The sequence below is a fragment of the Pristiophorus japonicus genome, unplaced genomic scaffold (genome assembly GCF_044704955.1).
Source record: "Pristiophorus japonicus isolate sPriJap1 unplaced genomic scaffold, sPriJap1.hap1 HAP1_SCAFFOLD_594, whole genome shotgun sequence".
Classification (NCBI taxonomy): Eukaryota; Metazoa; Chordata; class Chondrichthyes; family Pristiophoridae; genus Pristiophorus; species Pristiophorus japonicus.
The window spans coordinates 104709-121025 of NW_027254503.1; the positions used below are offsets into that span (position 1 = coordinate 104709).

General features: G+C 52.1%; 4 non-coding genes across 4 annotated transcripts; all 4 read left to right on the forward strand.

Moving 5' to 3' along the window:
- Window positions 1-73, forward strand: trnat-cgu (transfer RNA threonine (anticodon CGU)). Its single transcript has one exon. It is a non-coding gene; the product is annotated as a tRNA-Thr (tRNA).
- Window positions 74-5834: 5761 nt separating this feature from the next.
- Window positions 5835-5907, forward strand: trnat-agu (transfer RNA threonine (anticodon AGU)). The gene has a single exon. It is a non-coding gene; the product is annotated as a tRNA-Thr (tRNA).
- Window positions 5908-9734: 3827 nt separating this feature from the next.
- Window positions 9735-9807, forward strand: trnat-agu (transfer RNA threonine (anticodon AGU)). The gene has a single exon. It is a non-coding gene; the product is annotated as a tRNA-Thr (tRNA).
- Window positions 9808-11585: 1778 nt separating this feature from the next.
- trnat-agu (transfer RNA threonine (anticodon AGU)) lies at window positions 11586-11658 on the forward strand. Its single transcript has one exon. It is a non-coding gene; the product is annotated as a tRNA-Thr (tRNA).
- Window positions 11659-16317: the final 4659 nt, after the last annotated feature.

Below are 16317 nucleotides of genomic sequence, written 5' to 3' on the forward strand. Positions count from 1 at the left end.
GGCTCCATAGCTCAGGGGTTAGAGCACTGGACTCGTAAACCAGTGGTTGTGAGTTCAAATCTCACTGGGTCTTACTCAATTTTGGCTTCTGTTTCTGAATTGACCGTCAAGAGGCCGACACCATCAACAGAAACCGACTCACTCCGCACTTTGCAATCTGCCCACAGCACTTTCACTTCCCACCCCCAGTCTGTATCCCACCTTTTCCACATCCAGTCTCAGAGACACCGATATATCACCGACTCATAGAAACTTACAGCAGGGAAGGAGACCATTTCGGCCCATCGTGTCCGCACCAGCCGACCAAGAGCTATCTGCTGGGCAGGGCCACATAGTCCGCATGTTCCAGACACGAGACTCCCAAAGCAAGCGCTCTACTCGGAACTCCTTCACGGCAAGCGAGCCAAAGGTGGGCAGAGGGAACACTCTCAAAGCCTCCCTGATAAAGTGCAACATCCCCACCGACACCTGGGAGTCCCTGGCCAAAGACCAGTCCGCCCGGAGTGGAGGAAGTGCATCCGGGAGGGCGCTGAGCACCTCGAGTCTCGTCGCCGAGAGCATGCAGAGACCAAGCGCAGGCAGCGGAAGGAGCGTGCGGCAAACCAGTCCCACCCTCCCCTTCCCTCAACGTCTATCTGTCCCACCTGTGACAGGGACTGTGGTTCCCGTATTGGACTGTTCAGTCACCTAAGGACTCATGTTTAGAGTGGGAGCAAGTCTTCCTCGATTCCGAGGGACTGCCTATGATGATGATATGATCCCAGCCTGATCCCACTTTCCAGCTCTCGGTGCGTAGCCCTGTAGCTTACGGCACTTCAAGTGCACATCCAAGTACCTTTTAAATGTGGTGAGGGTTTCTGCCTCTACCACCCTTTCAGGCCGTGAGTTCCAGACCCCCACCACCCTCTGGGTGAAGGAATGGAGGTCTCCCCTCAGCCTCCTCTGTTCCAAAGAAAACAACCCCAGCCGATCCAATCTTTCCTCGTCGCTAAATTTCTCCAGTCCCGCCAACATCCTGGTAAATCTCCTCTGCACCCTCTCCAGTGCAATCACATCCTTCCTGTGATATCCTGACATTTCCCAGTTCCTGCCTTCGCTGGTTTTAGGCTCAAGATGCGGCAATGGACACAAGATGATCCAGTTGGGATTTTCCACAAATAATGAATCCCACGGCCACATCGGTTTGACCCTCGGAGGGCACTCTGTAAATTCACCAAATTTATTAAATGCACACCTTACCCCTGCCCTGTGGTTACGCTCGAACTGCACACAACACTGGTTAGGCCACAGCTGGAGTACTGCGTGCAGTTCTGGTCACCACATTACAGGAAGGATGTGATTGCACTGGAGAGGGTGCAGAGGAGATTTACCAGGATGTTGCCAGGACTGGAAAACTTTAGCCACGAGGAAAGATTGGATAGGCTGGGGGTTGTTTTCCTGGGAACAGAGGAGGCTGAGGGGAGATTTAATTGAGGTGTATAAAATTATGAGGGGCCTGGATAGAGTGGATAGGAAGGACCTATTTCCCCTTAGCAGAGGGGTCAATAACCAGGGGCATAGATTTAAAGTAATTGGGGGGAGGTTTAGAGGGGATTTGAGGGGAAATGTCTTCACCCAGAGGGTGGTGGGGGTCTGGAACTCACGGCCTGAAAGGGTGGTAGAGGCAGAAACCCTCACCACATTTAAAAAGTACTTGGATGTACACTTGAAGTGTCGTAAGCTACAGGGCTACGGACCGAGAGCTCGAAAGTGGGATTAGGCTGGGTAGCTCTTGGTCGGCCGGTGCGGACACGATGGGCCGAATGGCCTCCTCCCGTGCTGTAAATGTTTATGATTCTCTGATTCTCTCTCTCACTCCTTCCCACATTCTACCCGTCGTAAACTAGAGGTGATCCAAAACTTGGCTGCCCCATGTCCTAACTCGCACCGAGTCCCACTCACCCATCACCCCCTGTGCTCACTGCCCCCGTGTCCTAATTCACACCCAGTCCCACTCACCCATCACCCCCTGTGCTCGCTGCCCCCGTGTCCAAACTCGCACCGAGTCCCGCTCACCCATCACCCCCTGTGCTCGCTGCCCCGTGTCCTAACTCGCACCCAGTCCCGCTCACCCATCACCCCCTGTGCTCCCTGCCCCGTGTCCTAACTCGCTCCCAGTCCCACTCACCCATCACCCCCTGTGCTCACTGACCCTGTGTCCTAACTCACACCCAGTCCCACTCACCCATCACCCCCTGTGCTCGCTGACCTACATTGGCTCCCGGTTAAGCAACGCCTCGATTTCAAAATTCTCATCCTTGTTTACAAATCCCTCCATGGCCCCTACACCCCTCCCTATCTCTGTAACCTCCTCCAGCCCGACACCCCTCACTATCTCTGTAATTCCCTCCAGCCCCACAACCCCCCGAGATGTCTGCACTCCTCTAATTCTGCACTCTTGACCATCCCTGATTATAATCGCTCCACCATCGGTGGCCGTGCCTTCTGTTGCCTGGGCCCCAAGCTCTGGAACTCCCTCCCTAAACCTCTCCGCCTCTCTACCTCTCTTTCCTCCTTCAAGACATTCCTTAAAACCGACCTCTTCACCTGCGTTAATTTCTACTTTTCTGGCTCGGTGTCAAATTTATATCCCATAATCCTCTTGTGGAGCACCTTGGGACGTTTCACTACCTTAAAGGCGCTATATAAATATACATTATTGTTGTTGTTCCCTCTGTCTCTCCTCTTCCCCGTCTCTCTCTCACTCCTTCCCCTCACTCACCCCTTCCCTCTCTCTCACTCCTTCCCCTCACTCTCCCCTTCCCACTCTCTCACTCCTTCCCCTCACTCTCCCCTTCCCTCTCTCTCACTCCTTCCCCTCACTCTCCCCTTCCCTCTCTCTCACTCCTTCCCCTCACTCTCCCCTTCCCTCTCTCTTCCTCTAATAGAGCCCCACCTAGTGGACTACCGATGTAATAACAACTACCGACACGCTCCTCTCTCTCTCTCCTTCTCTCTCTCTCTCTCTCTCTCTCTCTCCCCTTCCCCCTCTCACTCACTCCTTCCCTCTCCCTGTCCCTTTCCCCCGCTTTCTCCCCTTCCCACTCTCCGCTCCTCTCTCTCCACTCACTCCTCAATCTCTCTCCTCCCTCTCTCTCTCTCTCTCTCTCCTTTCCCTTCTGACTTTCCCCTTCCGCCTCTCTCACCCCTTCCGGCTCGAGAGACAGTGAGCGACAGAGAGAAAGTGATAGAGAGACAGAGAGAGAGACTGAAAAAGAGAGAGAAACAGAGAGAGAGTGAGTGAGAGAGAGAGAGAGAGAGAGACAGAGAGACAAAATGATTGAGAGACAGAGAGAGAGTGAGAAAGAAAGACAGAGAGAGAGAGACTGAGAAAGATACACAGAGACACAGAGAGACTGAGAGAGACAGAGAGATTGGGACAGAGTGTGACTGAGTTGCCTTGGGATGTTTTACTACGTGAAAGACCCGATATATCGATGTTGAGAGGTGAATATTGAAGAGACGGAGGCAGGAGTCTGGGGGATGAGACACAATCTGAGCGTTTCACTGACTCCTCCTCATTCTTCAAACACACAGCACTAACTGGGGAATGACCCACAGCTCAGGGCAGGTGGTTCCATAGCTCAGGGGTAAGAGCACTGGTCTAGTAAACCAGGGGTCATGGGTTCAAATCTCACTAGGCCCTCCCCAAGATAAGCTCAGTATCAAATTTTATAAAATCCATTAAAAAGGACTTTATTTATAAATATTACACAGCTCTGAGTCCAATCATGAAACAACAAGCTCCCCTCTTCTTTCACTTTCTCTCCATCCAAATCTCTCTCTGCCTTCCTCATTCAACAGCTTTTCCCGCTATCTCACTTTCCCCGTCTCTCACTCCATCCCTTCCCCCTCTCTCTCACTTCTTCCGACATTCCACCCAATGTCAACTAGAGGTGATCCAAAACCTGGCTGCACCGAGTCCTAACTCACACCCAGTCCCACTCACCCATCACCCCCTGTGCTCACTGCCCCGTGTCCTAACTCACACCCAGTCCCGCTCACCCATCACCCCATGTGCTCACTCCCCTGTGTCCTAACTCACACCGAGTCCCGCTCACCCATCACCCCCTGTGCTCGCTGCCCCCGTGTCCTAACTCGCACCGAGTCCCGCTCACCCATCACCCCCTGTGCTCACTGCCCCGTGTCCTAACTCGCACCGAGTCCCACTCACCCATCACCCCCTGTGCTCACTGCCCCGTGTCCTAACTCTCACCCAGTCCCGCTCACCCATCACCCCCTGTGCTCACTGCCCCGTGTCCTAACTTGCACCGAGTCCCACTCACCCATCACCTCCTGTGCTCACTGCCCCGTGTCCTAACTTGCACCGAGTCCCACTCACCCATCACCCCCTGTGCTCACTGCCCCGTGTCCCAACTCGCACCGAGTCCCACTCACCCATCACCAACTGTGCTCGCTGTCCCGTGTCCTAACTCACACCGAGTCCCACTCACCCATCACCCCCTGTGCTCACTGCCCCGTGTGCTAACTCACACTGAGTCCCGCTCACCCATCACCCCTTGTGCTCACTGCCCCGTGTCCTAACTCACACCCAGTCCCACTCACCCATCACCCCCTGTGCTCACTGCCCCATGTCCTAACTCGCACCGAGTCCCACTCACCCATCACCCCCTGTGCTCACTGCCCCGTGTCCTAACTCACACCCAGTCCCACTCACCCATCACCCCCTGTGCTCGCTGCCCCGTGTCCTAACTCACACCGAGTCCCTCTCACCCATCACCCTCTGTGCTCACTGCCCCGTGTCCTAACTCGCACCGAGTCCCACTCACCCATCACCCCCTGTGCTCGCTGACCTACATTGGCTCCCGGTTAAGCAACGCCTCGATTTCAAAATTCTCATCCTTGTTTACAAATCCCTCCATGGCCCCTACACCCCTCCCTATCCCTGTAACCTCCTCCAGCCCGACACCCATCACTATCTCTGTAACCTCCTCCAGCCCCACAACCCCCCGAGATGTCTGCACTCCTCTAATTCTGCCCTCCTGACCATCCCTGATTATAATCGCTCCACCATCGGTGGCCGTGCCTTCTGTTGCCTGGGCCCCAAGCTCTGGAACTCCCTCCCTAAACCTCTCCGCCTCTCTACCTCTCTTTCCTCCTTCAAGACATTCCTTAAAACCGACCTCTTCACCTGCGCTAATTTCTACTTTTGTGGTTCGGTGTCAAATTTTTATCTCATAATCCTCTTGTGGAGCACCTTGGGACGTTTCACTACGTTAAAGGCGCTATATAAATATACATTATTGTTGGTGTTCCCTCTGTCTCTCCTCTTCCCCGTCTCTCTCTCACTCCTTCCCCTCACTCTCCCCTTCCCTCTCTCTCACACCGTCCCCTCACTCTCCCCTTCCCTCTCTCTCACTCCTTGCCCTCACTCTCCCCTTCGCTCTCTCTTACTCCTTCCCCTCACTCTCCCCTTCCCCATCTCTCTCTCACTCCTTCTCCCACTCTCCCCTTCCCTCTCTCTCACTCCATCCCCTCACTCTCCCCTTCCCTCTCTCTCATTCCTTTATCTCACTCCTTCCCCTCTCTCTCACTCCTTCCCCTCACTCTCCCCTTCCCTCTCTCTCATTCCTTTATCTCACTCCTTCCCCTCTCTCTCACTCCTTCCCCTCACTCTCCCCTTCCTTCTCTCTCACTCCTTTCCTTCACTCACCTCTTCCCTCTCTCTGGCAGGAGTCTGGGGGATGAGACACAATCTGAGCGTTTCACTGACCCCTCCTCATTCTTCAAACACACAGCACTAACTGGGGAATGACCCACAGCCCAGGGCAGGTGGTTCCATAGCTCAGGGGTTCGAGCACTGGTCTAGTAAACCAGGGGTCGTGGGTTCAAATCTCACTGGTGCCTACTCAAAATTAGCTCAGTATTTCAATGCAGTGTCAATTAACAAGGGCTTTAATTATAAATATTAACAACTCTGAGACTGACCCTGAAACAACAGGCTCCCCTCACAACCTTCTCTCGATCTCTGCCTGACATGTTTTACATCTTTTTTCTGCTATCTCTCTTTTCCCGTCTCTCACATTCCCATCTCTCACCCTCTTCCGTCCCCCACTCTCCCCTGCCCTCTCATCCCTCCCCTCCCTCCTCTCTCTTTTCCCTTTTTTTCCGATTCTCCCATTCTCCCTCTCTCTCCCCTTCCTTTCTCTCTCTCCTCTGTCTCCTCCCTCTCTCCTCTTCCCTTCTCTCTCTCCCCTTCCCCTCCCTCTCTCGCCTTCCCCTCCCTCTCTCGCCTTCCATCTCTTTCTCTCCCCTTCCACTCTCTCCTTTTCCCCTCTCTCACTCCTTTCCTCTCTCTCTATCTCTCTCCTTCCCCTCTCTCTGCCCCTCCCTCTCTTTCCCCTCCCCCTCTCTCTCTTCCCTTCCGCTCTCTCTTCCTCCCTGTCTCCCATTTCCAACACTCTCTCACTCCTTCCTACCTCTCTCCCTTTCCCACTATCTCGCTTTCCCCGTCTCTCACTGTGATATATTCACAGAGCACAGCACACACAGCTCCTAACAAGGCAGGCAGCGATCTCGGAAGCCTCCGGAAATCTGCCTGGTTCTGTTTAATTATTAACTCTGCAGTTGCAGTACACAATATGTCCACATCCACAGTGTGGAGCTACAAACATTACAAGCTTACAGACATTACATTCACTCATTCCCCTCTCTAACCCTCTCCCCTCACTGTCTCTCCTTCCCCCTCTCTCCGCTTTTCACTCTGCGCTTCCCTCTCCTTCCTCCCTCTCTTTTGTCCCCTCCCTCCCCTCCCTCCTCTCTCTCTCTTTTCCATTTCTTTTCAGATTTCTCCCTTCTGCCTCTCTCTCCCCTTCACCAACCGCTCTTTTCCCTTCCCCCTCTCTCTCACTCCTTCCACTCTCTCTTTCCCCTTCCCCTCTCTTTCCCACTCCTTCCCCTCTCTATCTCTCCCCTTCCCCTCCCGCTCTTTCACATTCCCAACTTTCTCTTTTCCCTTCCCCTCTCTTTACCTCTCCTTCCCCACTCTCTCTCTCCTCTTCCCCTCTCTCGCTCTCTACTTCCCCTCTCTCCCCTTCCCTCTCTGCTTTCATTCTCTCACTCCTTCTCCTCTCTCTTCTTCCTCCTCTATCTTCCCTCTCTCTCCCCTTCCCCTTCCCTCCCTCCCCTCCTCTCTCTCTCTCTCTCTCTTCTCCCTTCCTTTTCAGATTCCCCCCTTCTCCCTGGTGTGAATGGTTTTGATCCTGGCCCAATTGCTAGACGGATGTTTCTAATCGCCCTCACCTTACGAAAGTTCTGTACCCGGGGATTATTATTCAGAGTGTAAATGGAATGAGTTACAGACAGGAAAGCCTCGGTGAAACACCGTTACTGATATTTATTAGGTCTAACATACACTGGGTAAAACATGCACTACTAAACGCAATCACTGTCTGTGTGGAGATTAATATCCAGGTTACAAACAACATACACACAGTACGGAACTGAGGACCGGTCCCATGCAGTCATTCCCTTGTTGCTACGGTGGATTCTAACTCCACCCTGAACAACGAATTACCTCATCACACAAGCCCCTTCCCCTGGCTCAACCAAACAAAGCTCCCTCCCCAGAATCGCCCCGAAAAAGCTTCACTTCTGAGAAAGAACCCTGAGCCGTTACACCTCACCTGGGCCACCTCTGGTTACTGGCTTGGGACACCCGCGACCATGTTCACCAGCACACACACAGTCGCTCTCGATCGCTCAGCTCAGCCGTGGGAAGTCACTGCCCTGGAGGTCGTACCCCGTGAGGGGTACGTGGTTCTCAGTCTCAGCGCCTTCTTCTGTCGAACTGTGGCTTCCTCCTCTGGTACGTCTTCTTGTTCCGTCGATCTCGGTGGAGCGAGAGCGAGAGGGAGCACGAGAACGGTGGAAAAGTGACGATCTTTATCGGAGTCGAGCTACCCCTATCTGTCCCACCAATCTTTTGTTTCTAAGCACTCCGCTGCTTAGTCAGTGATGGGCCATCATCAGACCCACGTGTGTTCTGTGATTGGACGAATGGCCCTGAGTCTGGGACATATCTCGCTCGGTGTGTTGGGAAAAAACTGGCTCCTCTTCACCTGGCCAGGCTGTGGGTTCATTGTTCAGCTTCCCGTCTGAGACTGGAGATGGGAAGTGCTTTCGCGTTCGAGTGGCTTTCTAATCTGGTCACTGGCTTCACGTGAACGGGTGCCTCAGGTTCCTGAGCCCCTTTGTCAGTGGCCCCCCCCTTCCTTTTGCTGGGACTGGCAGGTGAACCTTTACATCCTGGGTTTTGTCACAGACAGCCGCCATGTGGTCTCCAGAGTTTTAACAAACCAGCGTTTTCACGTACCTGCACAGGGAGATCCCATCACAGGGAAAATACCCTCAGAGACAAACCCTACAAAGTCCACGCAATATTCTCGACTGAGTCCATTCTTTAAACAGAGACTTTGCGATCTCTTCACTCTCTCTCCCCTTCCCATCTCTCCCTTTCCCCTCTCTCTCTCTCTCTCCCCTTCCCATCTCTCTCCCTCTCTTTCCCCTCCCCATCTCTCTCCCTTTCTTTCCCCTCCCCCTCTCTCTCTCCCCTTTCCCTCTCTTTCTCTCCCCTTCCCCCCCTCTCCCCTTCCCTCTCTACATTCATTCCCTCTTCACACGTTCCCCTCTCTCTCCTTCCTCCTCTAACTTCCCTCTCTCTCCCCTCCCCCTCTTTCCTCTACCCAATCTCTCCCCCTTCTCTCCGCTTACCCCATTGCCGTTTCACTCTCCCTTTCCCTCTCCCTTCCCCTCCGTCCGCTCTCTCGCTTTCTCTTCCCTTTCTTTTCAGATTCTCCACTTCTCCCTCCCTCTCCCCTTCCTTTCTCTCTCTGTCACTTCCCTCTCTCCCCTTCCCCTCTCTCTCACTCCTTCCCCCTCTCTCTCACTCCTTCCCCCACTCTCTCCCCTTCCCCTCTCTCTCACTCCTTCCCCCTCTCTCTCACTCCTTCCCCCTCTCTCTCACTCCTTTCCCCTTTCTCTCCCCTTCCCCTCTCTCTCGCTCCTTCCACCACTCTCTCCCCTTCCCCTCTCTCTCACTCCTTCCCCCTCGGTCTCCCCTTCCCCTCTCACTCACTCCTTCCCCCCTCTCTCACTCCTTCCCCTATCTCTCTCCCCTCCCCCTCTCTCTCACTCCTTCCCTCTCTCTCTCACTCCTTCCCCCACTCTCTCCCCTTCCCCTCTCTCTCGCTCCTTCCACCACTCTCTCCCCTTCCGCTCTCTGTCACTCCTTCCCCCCTCTCTCTCCCCTCACCCTCTCTCTCACTCCTTCCCCCTCTCTCTCCCCTCCCCCTCTCTCTCACTCCTTCCCTCTCTCTCACTCCTTTCCCCTTTCTCTCCCCTTCCCCTCTCTATCGCTCCTTCCCCCTATCTCTCTCCCCTTCCCCTCTCTCTCACTCCTTCCCCCTATCTCTCTCCCCTCCCCCTCTCTCTCACTCCTTTCCCCTCTCTCTCACTCCTTCCCCCACTCTCTCCCCTTCCCCTCTCTCTCACTCCTTCCCCCCTCTCTCTCCCCTCACCCTCTCTCTCACTCCTTCCCCCTCTCTTTCCCCTCCCCCTCTCTCTCCCCTTCTCCTCCCTCTCTCACTCCTTCCCCGTCTCTCTCACTCCTTCCACTCTCTCTTTTCCCTTCCCCTCTCTTTCCTGCTCCTTCCCCTGTCTTTCCCAAAACAGTTGGCTCCATAGCTCAGGGGTTAGAGCACTGATCTAGTAAACCAGGGGTCATGAGTTCAAATGTCACTGGGGCCTATTCACAATTAGTTCTATATTTAAATTTGCAGTCAATTAACAAGGGTTTTAATTATAAATATTAAAAAGCTCCGAGACCGACCCTGAAACAACAGGTTCTCATCTCTCTTACACTCTCTCTCTCTCCCTTCCCCATCACGACCCGTTCTACATCTTTTTACCCCTCACTCCCTGTCCTGCTATTTCGCTTTCCCCGTCTCTCACTCATTCCCCTCTCTCCCGTTCCACGACCCCCTCTCTCTCTCTCCTTCCCCTCCCCGTTCTCACCCCCGCTCTCTCTCTTTCCCTTTCCTCACTCTCCCCTTCCCCTCTCACTCTCCCTCATTCCCCTCTCTCTCCTCTCTCCCCTTCCCTCTCTACTTTCATTCTCTCCCCACTCCTCCCCCCCCTCTCTCCCCTTCCCCTCTCTCCCCTTCCCTCTCTACTTTAATTCTCTCCTCACTCCTTCCCCCTCTCTCCCCTTCCCCTCTCTCCCCTTCCCTCTCTACTTTCATTCTCTCCCCACTCCTTCCCCCTCTCTCCCCTTCCCCTCTCTCCCTTTCCCCCTCGAGAGACACACAGAGAGAAAGTGAGTGTGTGAGAGAGACAGAGAGAGAGTGAGAAAGTGTTGTGTGTGCAATAACTCAACAGACAGATTACTGTCAACTCCGAACAGGTACACACCTGGCTCTACTTTATTAGGGCCCAAAGTGATTACATTACAAGATGGCTGGCCTTTTATACCTAGGCCGTACACACGTGTGCACAGCCCAATGACCTCCGACAGTGGCCCCACCTGGTGGCTAGTAACCCCAAGCATACATACATGACAGAAAGAGAGAGACAGAGAGACAGAGAGACAGAGAGATTGGGACAGAGTGTGACTGAGTTGCCTTGGGATGTTTTACTACGTGAAAGACCCGATATATCGATGTTGAGAGGTGAATATTGAAGAGACGGAGGCAGGAGTCTGGGGGATGAGACACAATCTGAGCGTTTCACTGACCCCTCCTCATTCTTCAAACACACAGCACTAACTGGGGAATGACCCACAACCCAGAGCAGGTGGTTCCATAGCTCATGGGTTAGAGCACTGGTCTAGTGAACCAGGGGCTGTGGGTTCAAATTTCACTGGGGCCTTTTCTAAATTAGTTCAGTATTTAAATACACTGTCAATTAACAAGGGGCTTAATTATAAATATTAACAACTCTGAGACTGACCCTCAAACAACAGGCCTCTGTCTTGCTGACACTCTCTCCGCTTTCCAGGTCACGATCCGTTCTGCATTTTTTTTTCCTGCAATCTCACTTTCTCCATCTCTCACTCCGTCCCCTCTGTCTCCCCTTTCCCTCTCTCTCCCCTTCCCCTCTCTCCCCTTCCGCTCCCTCCCCTCCCTCCTCTCTCTCCCTCTTTTGCCTTTCTTTTCAGATTCTCCCCTGCTCCCTCCCTCTCCCCTTCCTTTCTCTCTCCCCTGCCTCCTCCCTCTCTCGACTTCCCATCTCTCTCCCCTCCCCCACTCGCTCTCTCCCATTCTGCTCTCTCCCATTCCCCTCTGGCTGACTCCTTCCCCCTCTCTCTCCCATTCCCTCTCCCATTCATTCCCCTCTCTCCCTCCTTTTACAACTTACAAGCACTAATCTCTCTCACAGAGCCGACACAGACACGATGGGCCGAATGGCCCTCCTTGTGTGCTGTAAGATTCTGTCAATGTTCAGGGATGAATCACCAAGAATGATTATTCGGGCCCCACCTCCTTGTTAACAATAGTAAGATGCAAACAGGAGCTGGTGTTACAGGTGGCTCCATAGCTCAGGGGTTAGAGCACTCGTCTAGTAAACCAGAGGTTGTGGGTTCAAATCTCACTGGGGCCTACTCAAAATTATCTCAGTATTTAAATTAGCAAGGGCTTTAATTGTAAATATGGTTGAAAACTTTATTAAGATGGAGAGTGACAGAGTTAATTCAGAGATGAGGGCCCTGAAGTTTAGGAAACTTTGATGGTGTGAGATGTGAATAGACTGGCCAGTGATCCTTGTTGGATTGACAATGGTAAACATTTAAAGATCACATGGATGAACTCCAACAATTGCACATCCCTGTCTGGAGTAAAAATAAAATGGGCAATGTGGCTCACAAGGGAAATGAAAGACAGTGTTAAATCCAAGGAAGAGGCATATAAATTGGCCAGAAAAAGCAGCAAACCTGAGGACTGGGGGAATTTTGTAATACAGCAGAGGAGGACAAAGAGTTTAACCAGGAAGGGGGAAAAGAGAGGAAGCTTGTAGGCTTCTAAAAAAATTAGTGACGACAAACAGGTCAGATTCAGGTGAATTTATAATGGGGAACAAAGAAATGGCAGACCAGTTAAACAAATACTTTGGTTCTGTCTTCATGAAGGAAGACACAAATAATCTTTTGGAAATACTAGGGGACCGAGGGTCTCATGAAAATGGGGAACTGAAGGATATCCTTATTCGGCGGGAAATTGATGGGATTGAAGGCCGATAAATCCCCATGGGCCTGATAGTCTGCATCCCAGAGTACTTAATGAAGTGGCCCTTGAAATAGTGGGTGCATTGGTGATCATTTTACAACAGTCTATCGACTCTGGATCAGTTCCTATGGACTGGAGGGTAACTAATGTTATGCCGCTGTTTAAAAAAGGAGGGAGAGAGAAAGCGGGTAATTATAGACCGGTTAGCCTGACATCGGTAGTGGGGAAAATGATGGAATCAATTATTAAAGATGAAATAGCAACACATTTGGAAAGCAGTGACAGGATCGGTCCAAGTCAGCATGGATTTATGAAAGGGAAATCATGCTAGACAAATCTTCAAGAATTTTTTGAGGATGTAACTAGTAGAGTGGACAAGGGAGAACTAGTGGATGTGGTGTATTTGGACTTTCAAAAGGCTTTTGACAAGGTTCCACACAAGAGATTGGTGTGCAAAATTAAAGCACATGGTATTGGGGGTAATGTACTGATGTGGATAGAGAAATGGTTGACAGACAGGAAGCAGAGAGTCGGGATAAACGGGTCCTTTTCAGAGTGGCAGGCAGTGACTAGTGGGGTGCCGCAGGGCTCAGTGTTGGGACCCCAGCTATTTACAATATACATGAATGATTTGGATGAGGGAATTGAGTGTAATATCTCCAAGTTTGCAGATGACACTAAGCTGGGTGGCAGTGTGAGCTGTGAGGAGGACACTAAAAGTGTGTTGGGTGACTTGGATAGGTTAGGTGTGTGGGCAAATGCATGGCAGATGCAGTATAATGTGGATAAATGTGAGGTTATCCACTTTGGTGGCAAAAACATGAAGGCGAATATTATCTGAATGGCGGCAGATTAGGAAAAGGGGAGGTGCAACGAGACCTGGGTGTCATGGTACATCAGTCATTGAAAGTTGGCATGCAGGTACAGCAGGTGGTGAAGAAGGCAAATGGTATGTTGGCCTTCATAGCGAGAGGATTTGAGTAGAGGAGCAGGGAGGTCTTACTGCAGTTGTACAGGGCCTTGGTGAGGCCTCACCTGGAATATTGAGTTCAGTTTTGGTCTCCTAATCTGAGGAAGGACATTCTTGCTATTGAGGGAGTGCAGCGAAGGTTCACCAGACTGATTCCCAGGATGGCTGGACTGACATATGAGGAGAGACTGGATCGACTGGGCTTATATTCACTGGAATTTAGAAGGATGAGAGCGGATCTCATAGAAACATATAAAATTCTAACGGGACTGGACATGTTAGATGCAGGAAGAATGTTCCCGATGTTCGGGAAGTCCAGAACCAGGGGACATAGTCTAAGGCGTAAGGATAAGGCGTAAGCCATTTAGGACTGAGATGAGGAGAAACTTCTTCACTCAGAGAGTTGTTAACCTGTGGAATTCCCTGCCGCAGAGAGTTGTTGATACCAGTTCATTGGATATATTCAAGAGGGAGTTAGATATGGCCCTTACGGCTAAAGGGATCAAGGGGTATGGAGAGAAAGCAGGAATGGGGTACTGAGGGAATGATCAGTCATGATCTTATTGAATGGTGGTGCAGGCTCGAAGGGCCGAATGGCCTACTCCTGCACCTGTTTTCTGTGTTTCTATGTTTCTATGTAAGAAAGAACCAAAGTATTTGTTCAATTGAACTGCCATTTCTTTGTTCCCCATTATAAATTCACCTGATTCTGACTGCAAGGGACCTACATTTGTCTTCACTAATTGTTTTCTCTTCACATATCTATAGAAGCTTTTGCAGTCAGTTTTTATGTTCCCTGCAAGCTTACTCTCATACTCTACTTACCCCGTCCTAATTAAACCCTTAGTCCTCCTCTGCTGAATTCTAAACAACAGACTCCCCTCACACCCTTCCCCCTCTCCTCTTCTCGTCTCTCTGACACTCTCCCCTTCCAAATCTCTCTCTCCCTTCTCCATCATGTCCCGTTCTACATCATTTTACCCCCTCTGCCTTTCCCACTATCTCACTTTCCACATCTGTCATTCATTCCCTTCTCCCCCCTTCCCCCTCCCTCACCTCACCCTCTCTCCTTCCCCCTCTCTCTCTTCCCCCTCTCTCCTTTCATTCTCTCCCCACTCCTTCCTCTCTCTCCTTTCTCCTCCATCTTCCCTCTCTCTCTCCGCTCCCTCTCTCTCTTTCCCCGCCCGCTCTTTCCCCGACCCAGTCTCTCCCCACTCTCTCCCCTTCCCCTCTGCCCTTTCACTCTCCTCTCTCTTTTCCCTTTCTTTTCCCTTTCTTTTCAGATTCTCCCCTTCTCCCTCTCTCTCCCCTTCCTTTCTCTTTCACCTGACTCCCCTCTTTCTCCCCTCCACCTCTCTCTCACTCCTTCCACTCTCTCCCCTTCCCCCTCTATCTCACTCCTTCCACTCGCTCTTTTCCTTTCCCCTCTCTTTTCTGCTCCTTCCTCTGTTTTTCCCAAAGCAGTTGGCTCCATAGCTCAGGGGTTAGAGCACTGGTGTAATAAACCAGGGGTTCTGAATTCAAATCTCACTGGGGCCTACTCAAAATCAGTTCAATATTTAAATTCAATGTCAATTAATAAATGTTTTAAACATAAATATTAAACAGCTCCGAGACCGACCCTGCAGCAATCGTCTCCTCTTGTCTCCAGTAATCTCTCTCTCCCTTCCCATTCTACATCTTTTTCCTGCTATATAACGTTCCCCGTCTTTCACACACTCCACTCTCCCCCGCTCACCCTCTCTCCTTCCCCCTGTCTCTCCCCTTCCCCTCTCTCCCCCCATCATTTCACTCTCTCTCTCTCCGTCCCCCCTCTCTTTCCCCTCGCCCCTCTATCTCTCTCCCCATTCCCCGCTCTCTTTCCCCTTCACATCTCTTTCCCACTCCTCCACTCTCGCTCTCCCATTTCCCTCACATATTCACCTTCCTGCCTCTCTCTCGCTCTCCACTTCCCCTCTCTCCCCTTCTCTCTCACTTTCATTCACCCCCCACTCCTTCCCTCTCTCTCCCCTCCCACTCATTCCCCGACCACCCTCTCTCCCCTTCCCCCTCTGCCTTTTCACTCTCCCTTTCCCTCTCCCCTCCCCTCTCTCTCCTCCCCGACCTCCTCCGTCTCTCTCGTTTCCCTTTCTTTTCACATTCTCCCCTTCTCCCTCTCTTTCCCGTTCCCATCTCTCCTCTCCCCTTCTCTCTCTCCCCTTCCCTTCTCTCTCTTCCTCCATGTCTCCCCTTCCCCCTCCCTCTCATTCCTTCTACCTCTCTCTCACTCCTTTCACTCTCTCTCTCCGCTTCCCCCTCTCTCTACCCTTCCACTCTCTCTCTCACTCCTTCCCCCTCTTTTTCCCTTTCCCCCCTCTTTCCCCTGCCACACCGCTCCCTTCCCTCCCTCTCTCTCCCCTTCCCGCTCTCTTCCTCCCTGTCTCCATTCCCTCTCTGTCCCCATTCCTCTCTCACTCCTCCCCTCTCTTCCCCTCCCCCTCTTTCCCCTCTCTCCTCTCTCCCTCCCTTCCACACTCTCTCTCTCCCCTTCTGCACCCTCTCTCTCCCCTTCCCTCCCTCCCTCTCTCTCTCCCCTCCCTCTCTCTCTCCCCTCCCTCTCTCTCTCCCCTTCCCCCTCTTTCTCTCCCCTTCCCCCTCTCTCTCACTCCTTCCCCCTCTCTCTCTCCCCTTCCTCCTCTCTCTTCCCTTCCCCCTCTCTCTCACTCCTTCCACTCTCTCTTTTCCCTTCCCCTCTCTTTCCTGCTCCTTCCCCTGTCTCCATAGCTCAGGGGCTAGAACACTGGTCTAGTAAACCAGCGGTCGTTAGTTCAAATCTCACTGGGGCCTACTTGAAATTAGTTCAGTATTTAAATTCGCTGTCAATTAACAAGTGTTCTAATTATAAATATTAAACAGCTCTGAGACTGACCCTGGAATAATAGGCTACTCTCTCCCCTTCCAAATCTCTCTCTGTCTTCCCCATCATGACCCGTTCTACATCTTATTTCTGGCTTTCCGCTCTCTCCACTTCCCTCTCTAATTACATTCTCTCTCTCCTTCCCCCTCTCTAATTACATTCTCTCTCTC